Here is a 10,165-nt window from a genome sequence, read left to right as displayed (position 1 = left end):
GAAAAAAATGAGGAACAACACTTTCCATGTCATCCAATCTTCTTTGACTCACCTGCCAGCTTCCTTCCTTTACCCCACTCACTGGAACGCTAGGATAAAATTCCTTATAGTGGATCAAGAAAAAGTATAATAATACATTTTATTTGAAAGCTCCTTTCAAAACACCCAAGGGCACTTAACAATAGAATAAAACACAAAAGAAAAATGACAATGAAGAAAAATAAGAAAACAAAAGCACAAGATAAAATAAACAAACAATAGGTTCACAGTGAATATGCAGATTTGAATAGATGGGTTTTGAATAGGGATTTAAACGGGGGAGGGAATCAATGTTTCTTATATTTGGGAGTAGAGAGTTCCACAGCCTGGGAGCAGAGCAGCTAAAAGCTCTGCTTCCCATGGTGGTGAGGTGGAAGGAAGGCACAGCAAGCTGGATAGAAGATCGAAGTGAGTGGGCAGAGGAGATAAGTAGGAGCGAGGTTATGAATGGCCTTGGAGGTGAGCAGAAGAAGTTTGTACACTATCCGGAATTTCAGAAGGAGCCAGTGAATTTCCTGAAGAACAGGGATGATGTGCTGGTGGGACGGAGTTCTGGTAATAATGCGAGCAGCAGTTTTGAACCAGTTGAAGTTTATGGAGGGATTTTTGGGGGAGACCATGCAAGAGAGAATTACAATAGTCAATACAGGAGGTAACGAGACTATGGACAAGAATGGACGTAGACTGGGTGGAAAGAGAAGAACGTAATCTGTTAATGTTGTGTAGATAGAATGGATGTGAGATTTAAAGGAAAGCGAACTGTCTAGGATGACACCAAGATGATTCCAAGAGAGAAAACTGTGATACTGCATGAGGAAATCAGGAGTGCCAGAGAAGTATGTGAGGGTGGTGCAGGGCATGCATGAACACAGCATAGCAGTGGAGAGGTCAGTGATTGGAGTGACAAATCTATGGTGGGAATGGGATTACATCAAGGATCTGTTCTGAGCCCCTTCTTGTTTGCAGTGGTGATGGACAGATGAGGTCAGGCGGGAATTTCCATGGACTGACGCTTGCAGATGATCTGTAGGTGTGACCAGTTGGAAAACCTGATATGTGGTTAGGCTCCCATCTATCCCGTTATAAGATTTTCATGTGTTTGACATACTCTAATGAAAATCCCATAAAAAAACTGATTTGTAACATCTTCTAGTTTCTAAAATTCTTGTTTGGTTTATGAGTTACATGAAAACTAACCTTAATACAAATCATTTCAATGGCTAACTAGTAGATGTTAAATGTTTATATTTACATTTATAAAGCAGCTTCACTGATGTAAGACTCAGGATTATTAGAAGATGGTAACAGACAGGTTCATTCAAGGCAATTTCAAGCTTCACTGAGATATTTAATATGCAGGAGAAACAATAAATGTTACCAAAGATTTTTTTTTCATTTGTACAATAAAAATGTGAATGTATTTAATAATATCAGCTTCTGCTCACAGGTTTTTAGGTGACTATGAGAGATAAATAGATCAGACTCTTCAGTTTCAAACACACACATATCCTGTACTGAAGCTTTCCTGCGCATCGTACAGCCACTGAATGATGCCCCTGCTGTTTTTAGTCTGCACCTGTGGTTCAATGTTCATCGTTTTTTGCACAGAAGAGTGTCACTGAAGGTTAGCCACACACAAACTGTAACATATCAAGTTTTTCATTTGAGACTTTTTGAAAACCACAGAACCAAATGAGAAACCCAAGTGAGACAAACGTTTATTAAGACTGCAGAAATCAAGAAAATATAAACAAAATAAAAATTGCTCCAAAATTACTAAACAAATAAATCATATGAACTTATTTAAATATCTGTCACCGATTTTTCCTGCAATATGAACACTTTAAAGAGTCCAGCTGAAAACAGAATGTTACCTTTGAGTCATAGAAGTCTAGCTCAGTGATAGAAGACATAAAACACATTTTTTTAAACAAGTAAACACACTCTGGTCTGGACCAGTTAGCGAACAGCAACTGGACAGTGGTTGGACTGGTGGACTACTTCAGTGAAGAGTAGGCAACGTCTGGCTCTGATTTAAAGTCTGAACACAAACACACAGTTCAAACAACAGGAAACATGATTACAAGCTTCGTAGTTCAATTAAGACCTCCAATCTCCACCTCTCTGCATCACACACAGTCCCAGTTCAGACTGGGAAAGTGTGAACTGGGACTGGGCCCTGAGCTTGAGTGATAATGTGGTTTGATTAGCTTAGCTTAGCACGAGGGCTGTAAACAGGGTGAGCAGCTAGCATGTCTCTTTTTAAAGTTAAAGAACTGAGAGCTGCTGGGACTCACAGTCAGACGAGCTGTGAAGAAGACTTATGGAATATTATGTGCATAAAATAAATTATTTGACTATACTTCATTTATACTTATGAGGGTTAAATATTCAGCAGGATGCAGTGATCAATTGATGTATGATTATCATGTCATGCTACAACAAAGCTTAAAAAAGGACACTTAGTGAGGTTTAGTTCATGTCAGGTTTAAACTGTGACAGAAGAAGGTTACTGACCTTGGTTTGTTGTGCAGCTCAGCAGTGAGATCAGAACTAAAGAGAAATGACACTCAGGTTGATTTAAATGTGACAGCAGTAAAAATAAATCCACCAGACTGTGGATATCATGGGTTTTTTCTGAGTTGTGCACTGATGAGTGGAGAAAAGATGAAACAGTTTTCGCTTTCGTGTCCTACACAGAGTGTGTTGGATTAGAGTTTTGGCAATCTGCTAATATCACTAGTGAAACAATGTAAAGTAGTACATTTACTCAAGTCATCTGAAATTTGTCATATTTTATACTATATTCAAGTATTTCTTTGTTTTACAGCTTTCTGCTTTGGCTCTGCCACATTCTGGATTCAAACATTCTCCACACTATTTATTTTCAAGTTGTTGTTGGGTTTTTTTTTACTATATATTGTTGAGCAGCACGTCTATATTTCATTTAAACATTTGTGTGGCAGGCAGGACAGGGATGAAGATGCTGGACTCACAAGACAAAAATGAACTCAAAACAATGTTGGAGTCGTTTGAAATATAAAGAAGCAAAACAAGGCAGTGCTGGAGCCAGGGGTACAAAAATAGGGATCTAGAACAAGACACAGAACACAGGAGCACACAGCATTGCAATGATTTCCTGAACCTGTCTTTCAAACACTAGTTTAATTTCTCTACAGTAGCAGAAAAGCCAAAGACTGTACAAACATGGCTTCTGCTTGGTCTGACTCAAGGAATTAAGCTTAGAGTTTGAATTTGAGAGGATTGTGGTGAAAGAAAACAAACAAAAACCAACCATCATATACTGTAAAGGTCATCCAACATAACATAATAACAAGATAATGACTTGTGATCATTTGTCACAGTTTTCAGAGTTTAAAGGAATTCTGTAAATCTCACAGTTAAAGCCACATATATTTAACTACTAATCACTAAAAAAATGAGATCTGTCTCTGTCTGGCCACATATTCAAAAAACCTGCTAAGCACTTTTGTGTGGAGGATGGAAACAATAACTCACAAAAAAACGGCATAAAAAATTAATTCAGATTTCTTTGTGATTTACTAAATCTTTTTAATGTCGTTTTAAAAAGGAAATAAGTGAAATGATTCAAAGTCAAATTTGGGATCATATTTACTTTGTATTTTTGTAAAGAAAATTTCTTTACACCTTCTGTCTTTGCACTTTATTTTCATTTTATTGGTTCTGCTGAACACTGAGAGAATGTGATCTCTTTATGCTGCTAACAGAAAACCTAAAGAACTACAAGAAAAGTTATTATGGTGGAGTCAACACAAGATGGAGACACGTCAGTGTTTCAGTGTCAGCCAGGAAGTGGTTTCAACAGAGAAGAGTTTTTCCTCTTTAACTTTAGTGTCAGAAAAAGTATTTAAACTTCCATTACAGTCGTCCAATATATTAACACAATAGCTTCCATAAATGCTGTCAAATAGATGCTGTTTGTTTTATTTGCAGCACCCCAAGAGGATACAGATATTCAGCCTCCAGGAAAGTTATGAGCTGCAGTCCTTTAGCAGACTGCAGGACTGTCTTTGTCCTCCTGTCTCAAAAATACGAAAGTCACTTTTAAACTAAGAATCACAAAAATCGTGAAGCACAGAAAAAGGCAACAAATCTGGACTTGACTGTGTCTGCAGAAGTGAGAGGAGGTACTTTACCCTCCATGAACCATCTGACTCAATCTGCCTTTCCAAACCTCGTCATGGTCGCACTTCTTTGGTGAAGGAGACTCTGACTTCAACAATAACACTCAGGTATTCCTCCATTTTTAAACATACAAGTATTTTCAAAATAATCTTTTATTCAATATGACTGAAAACAAGTGACTGAGTCCATGAACTCAGCAGTAAAGTGTCTTCTTACAACCACATCTATCGCCATCTGGTGGTCTTTAGAGAGAATACAGCAGCTGATTAGTACTGGCATTAGTACAGGGTGGGATGTACACAGCAGAGATGGAGGAAATCCACTCTGGAGGAGCTGAGTGTAAACTCCACACAAAGAGCCCAGCAGGATTTGAATCAGCAACCTTTTTGCTCTGAGGGGACAGAAACTGGGTCTGTGCTAAAGCACCACCTCTCCGAACATGCTCTGACCTCTGTATGACCTCTGTGTGACCTCTGCTGTTTCACTGTTTAGAGACTTTCCCATGATTTTCAAAGACCGTTCCCATGACAACCTCAGGTTCTCAGTTGACCTCTGTCACCTCAGTTTTCCCTAAAACTAACATTGTCTCATTGATTTGAGATGTAACATCTGAACAGATTCAGGTAAAAGTGGCCAGGAACAGCTTCAATGTGTAAACATCTGGAACATCTGTAGAACGATATAAATGTGTAAATCTGTCATTTTGGTCACTTTAGGAAAAGTCTTCAAATGTCAGACAGCATGTACGACTCATACAAGCTGTGACTGAGCACTCCGTTCATGTAACACATGCTGACCACAGTGATAAACTTCCCTGAAGCAAATACAAAAGCTTCAGATCGACAAACTCGTTACAGCAATGATGTCATCACCCTATTCAGAGTGAACTAGAGCTGCTGTTAGAGAGAGAGTGAAAGAGTGATGCGTTCACTGTTGGCACTAGGGGTCATGCCTCACATGCAGCTTCATTTATGAAATTAAAAACAAAAAGAAATACAAGTATAAATGTTAAATAAAACAAAAATATAACTAAAGGGATCCTGAGTGTTTTATAGGTGACGTTCAAGAAGAATCTCTGCAAATCTAACTTTTAAAATAATTTTCAAACAGGAAGCTGCTGAGTGCCGAAATGATTGCTGGTGAGAGAATGAGGATTTTCAGTTTCAACAGTCGTGCTGTGTAAATGTGACCCGTCAGACTCATTTACAACAATCAGCCTTTTTAAGTCTATTTTCAATCTGAGTTCAAACAGTTATGATATGGAATGATTCACAATAAGGGAATATTTCATATATCGGTCCAGTCTTCATTCAATTATCACAGCTTGAAAGTTTACTCTTATAAGTCAGCTTTCAGATAAATGTAGTGGTGCCAGTATATTAAAAGAACAACATTTGAATATAGAAAACAGAAATAAAAGCACCTTTAATGTTTCCTGAAGATCAGCATTTCAAACAGAGTTAAATTTCACTGCTGTAAAATTTGATTTAAATAAATAAATAGCAGTGAGATAAATTTCACTGTTTTTTTTTTTGTGTTTTTTTTTGCCTGTCCCGTTTGGCTCTTTTGCCATCAGAATTGTTGTCTAAAGGCAAAGAAAGATGCCCAACGGATTTACTTTACCAAACTGACCATCCCAGCCTTGCCGTAATGGTCCATTTGATTCACCTTTTATTGTTTATTTTATTTTCACTTACTGAATACGGGACAGACTTGACTGGGGGAAAGAAGGGGAGAAAGAAAGAGGGAAAGAGAAACAGCTGAGAAGAGGGACGGGGGAGAAGGGCAAAAGACAAAAACCAACAGAACGGGCAGAGAAAAAAAATGCATATATCAATCACCTGGATCACCTGCTGAGAAAGAAAAAAGAAAGCAAGCAGAAGAGAACAAGAGTAATAGAAAAAACAACATCACAATGATATATCGGAATATGACAGTAAATACTAAATATTAAACATTATTGTGCAGCACATAAGATCAACAGGACACAGTGTGCTTTGAGGTAGGAGCCAAAAAGGGTGTAGTTTGTGGGTGTGATCACCCGTGTGTACACCTGTGAGCATGGACGCGCTTGTTTTTTTAAAAGGTTCCTTCATGTAATAATCTGCTAGAGGGTGTGGGGGGGCCACAGCCCCGTCCTCCAGGGCGTGAAGCAGGTGTGGAGGAGATCAAAACTCCAGACATCCAGAGGCCCCCAGAACACAAGAGACCAAGGAAGACCAACAGAGGGGCAGCTGCGCCACTGTCCCAGAAAGAGCTGAGGAGAGTCCCAGATGAGGGCTCACTCAGCAGCCGCGGAGCAGAAGCCAGGGGGAGTTGCAGTGACGCGCCCGTGAGCTCCGCCGGCAGCCAGCTGCGCCTGAGTGACCGAGCCCCAGGCCGAGAGGCCGGGGGCACCCCACCTCCGAAGTGGCCCGAGCGAGCCCCAGGCTCCAGGCCCCGATAAGCGGCCGCCAAGGAGTGAGCCGGTGTGTACCTGGACGCCCATCCCCGGACACAAAGAACCACCAACGCACCGATGTCTGAGGGGGTCCGCCACTGGCAGGGGAAGTGGTGGTAGGGGGAGATAGGCCTCCAAACCTTGGAGGGCCTGAGATGTCCCCAGAGAGGTGGCGCCTGACACCCAACCTGACATATAGACACAGACATACAGGCACACACAGACACAAACATCCATCCCCCCCCCATGCTCTCATATGCACTTACTCCACACTCAACCAACGTGGAGACAGACATAAAGAGACGCTGTACACACGATCACACTCCCCAAGCGTACTCTACGAACCGGGTCTAGGTACCCTTACCCCTGGAGGGGGGAACTGCACCCAGACCCAGGTGGTGTTACCCTTTTCCCTGCGGTGGGGGGAGGCAGACCGCCCCGACTCCGCAGCAGCAGGGAGGCCCCACACTCCAGACCGCAGTCGGACGGCCAACTCCTCCTCCTAGCCCCCCCGCTCCAGCAGGTCGCAGAGAATGGGGGTGAGAGAAGACTCCAAACCTCCCTCCACCCGCTCATTGTAGTGTTGATGCATGTGTGTTCTAAGGTGCATTTAAAACCCAGGAGGGCATGGAGCTACCTGCCAGAGAGCAGCAGGTAAGCGCATGGTCCCTCCTGCTAGCCCTCAATGTCTACGTGTATTTAAAATTGAGAGGTGGGCAACGATGCCAGGGGTGGGGTGTACACCCTGATGGTACTTTGGACTCCGTGTATCGTGCCCACCCCCAAGATCCTATATGTATGTGTAATGAGAGTGTGAATAATGTGAATGTCTAAGTTGTGGGATAAAATTGAGGCAGAGGCAGCCAGAAGGGGACCGGGGGGGGGGGGGGGGGGGGGTAGCCTCCTCTGCACCCTGGTGACATACCCCTACTCAAAGGTCCTGCTACTCAAAGGTCCTGCATGTGTGGGTGGTTGTGGTGGAGCGGGAAGAGGGAGGCAGCTGGAGATGGGGAGGGAAGGAAGGGAGGAGGAGGGAGCTGGCCAGCTCCCCCGCTGACCCCATTTCACTGTTGACATATTAGATTTTCATTATGTTATTAAAGTGTGATGTCATGAAGTTTATTAGCTAACTGTTGTTTACTTGCTAATCTTAAATTCACATAAAAGAAAGATTTTCTTCATGTCTATCAAACAATGCTGTAGCGGGCACTTTAAGGAAACCTGAAGCCGTGAGTCACAACTGTACAGTGGATATGTGTGGAACCTCTAGCTGCGTTTCCGGCTCACTTCACTAAAGTTAGTTTGACACCGGAGCCTCTGGGAGTGACTCCGCCTTTGGGAGGACTCACTCGTCTACCGGGGAGGCACAGCCAGTGTTAGCGAAACAGTGAATAATTGACAGCAGGCTTATCCAATAACAAGCGCGGACGTGACGCATGAAAAAAGGAAAAAAAAACAAAAACAGCCGGCTCCACTCTCCCACATTACTTCACTCGTGCACTTTGAATGTGCCTAATGAAACATGTTTGCTGTAACATCTCCGTCGCTCTGCTGGACTTTACTGTCTGTCTCCCTCGTGGGCTTTACCTGTGCAGGTGAGTTTGATTTTAAAATCCTATCGATCTATTTCTTACCCGCTGTTAGATGTTGGAGCTGCTTTAGTTTCAGCTGCTCACAGAGAGGACGCAGGTCTCAGCTGTCACCAAACCTCTTCTGTCATGTTAGAAAGTGGATGTTAGTGTTTAGACTCACACACGTTTACATAACAGTTTGTATAATGAAGCTGTGAAGAGAAGAGATTTTATTACTGTATTAACTTTAAAGTGGTGTCAGATAAACATGGACAAACTGCTGTAAAGGTTTATTATTGATTCATTGATTAAAAGTTCTTCTCAGAGTTTTTATTTGTTTATTTTTTAAAGACCATGTATCATTTTTGTACCACTTTACAATTTTGTGCTACTTTGTGTTGGTCTGTCACAGAAAAACTCAGTGAAAACATTTGAGTTTGTGGTTGTAAGGCGACAAAATGTGTAAAAGTTCAAGGGGTATGAAAACCTTTTCAAGGCACAGTATATGCAGGTATGTGTATGTTTGTTTCATATGCCTGACATGACAGCTCATCATCACCTTGAGAGCATTTTAGTAAGTTTGTGCACACAGATAAAGGCTAATAACACATGAAATTTCACAAATATGTCATATATTTTATTAGGTGCTGTGACAAAGTGGATGAGCAGTTGCAATGCTCTCCCTTTGTCCCATGTGAGTTGACCTTTTTTTTTTTTTTTTTGCACGTTTCTCTGTTTCTATTTATTTGCTTTGATTTGCCATTTGTTGAGTAACATTGCTGCACTCACTATCCCGGGTTTGTCTGTTGCCGGCAAAACAAACATTCTGCAAATTGAGACAAATACCCAGTTACATGTTTCTTTATATTTTATTTCATCACAGATTAAGTCATTTGTTCATACTTTGTTGCTTCTTTCCAGTCTTCGTGTGGGAAACGCCGCCTTCTTCTGTATAGGGTTTATTGCCGGTTGGTGCAAATGGTGCATTATCGCCACCAACTGGTGTGCAGGTGGAAAACGCCTGCCTAGCATTTTGTTGTTTTAAGTCCTGCTGATGTGACATCAAGCGGAGGGGTTTCTTTTTCCATAGAAATGCTTCATTTTGTTTGTTTCAAGTTCTGAAGGGGTTTGTTGAATCTTGTTTATGTAAACGGAGCCATTTAGTTACGTAAATGTGTCAATTAGAAGTGTGAGGAGGTTTTGTGTCTTTTTAATCATCTGTGTAGAGTTTTAGATCCCTCAGTTTAAGTGAGAGGTACAGGCTGGGCTAATTGGAGGGAAATTGATGGCCCTATTTAAAGCCAGATTCAGAGGAGAGGTGAGCTGTGTTACCAGGTCCATGAACTGATGGGTTTTGTTAATCGAGTTACTTTTGGGGAAAGTTTTGTTAAGTTACACATTAAACGGAGTTCATTGTAAATAAATTGCTCACGTCTGCAAACCTGAAATTTCTGTGTAGTCTGCTTCCCTACAACCTTCCTTGACATTCGAGTCGGACTACCTCAACATGTTTGTTTGATTCATTTCTTAATGTGAGAACAATCAGGACACAGTTTGTTTCATAGATGCAGGTTCATATTGTGTGTGTGTGATGAACATTTAGCCTAATGTGCTGAACCCAGTGTGTACAACTCTTTGCTGATTGGCTGGTGTAGAAGTGAACAGATCAAACTTTCATCTGTAACCTCTCTGCTCTGTGTTTCCTTTTCAGACCACAAAAACGTCACAGCTGAGTCTGGACACAACGTCATTCTGACATGTCGAGCTCCAAACAACAACATAGTAGTAAAATGGAGCAGAGCTGATCTGGAGTCAGAATATGTTCTTTTGTACCAGGACAATCTGTCTATTCCAGAGTACCAGCATCCATCTTTTAAGAACCGGGTGGATCTGCAGGACAGACAGATGAAGGATGGAGACGTGTCTGTGATTCTGAAGAATGTGACGG

This window comes from Astatotilapia calliptera, chromosome 3 (assembly GCF_964374335.1).
Source record: "Astatotilapia calliptera chromosome 3, fAstCal68.1, whole genome shotgun sequence".
Taxonomy (NCBI): Eukaryota; Metazoa; Chordata; class Actinopteri; order Cichliformes; family Cichlidae; genus Astatotilapia; species Astatotilapia calliptera.
This window is presented reverse-complemented; position numbering follows the sequence as displayed.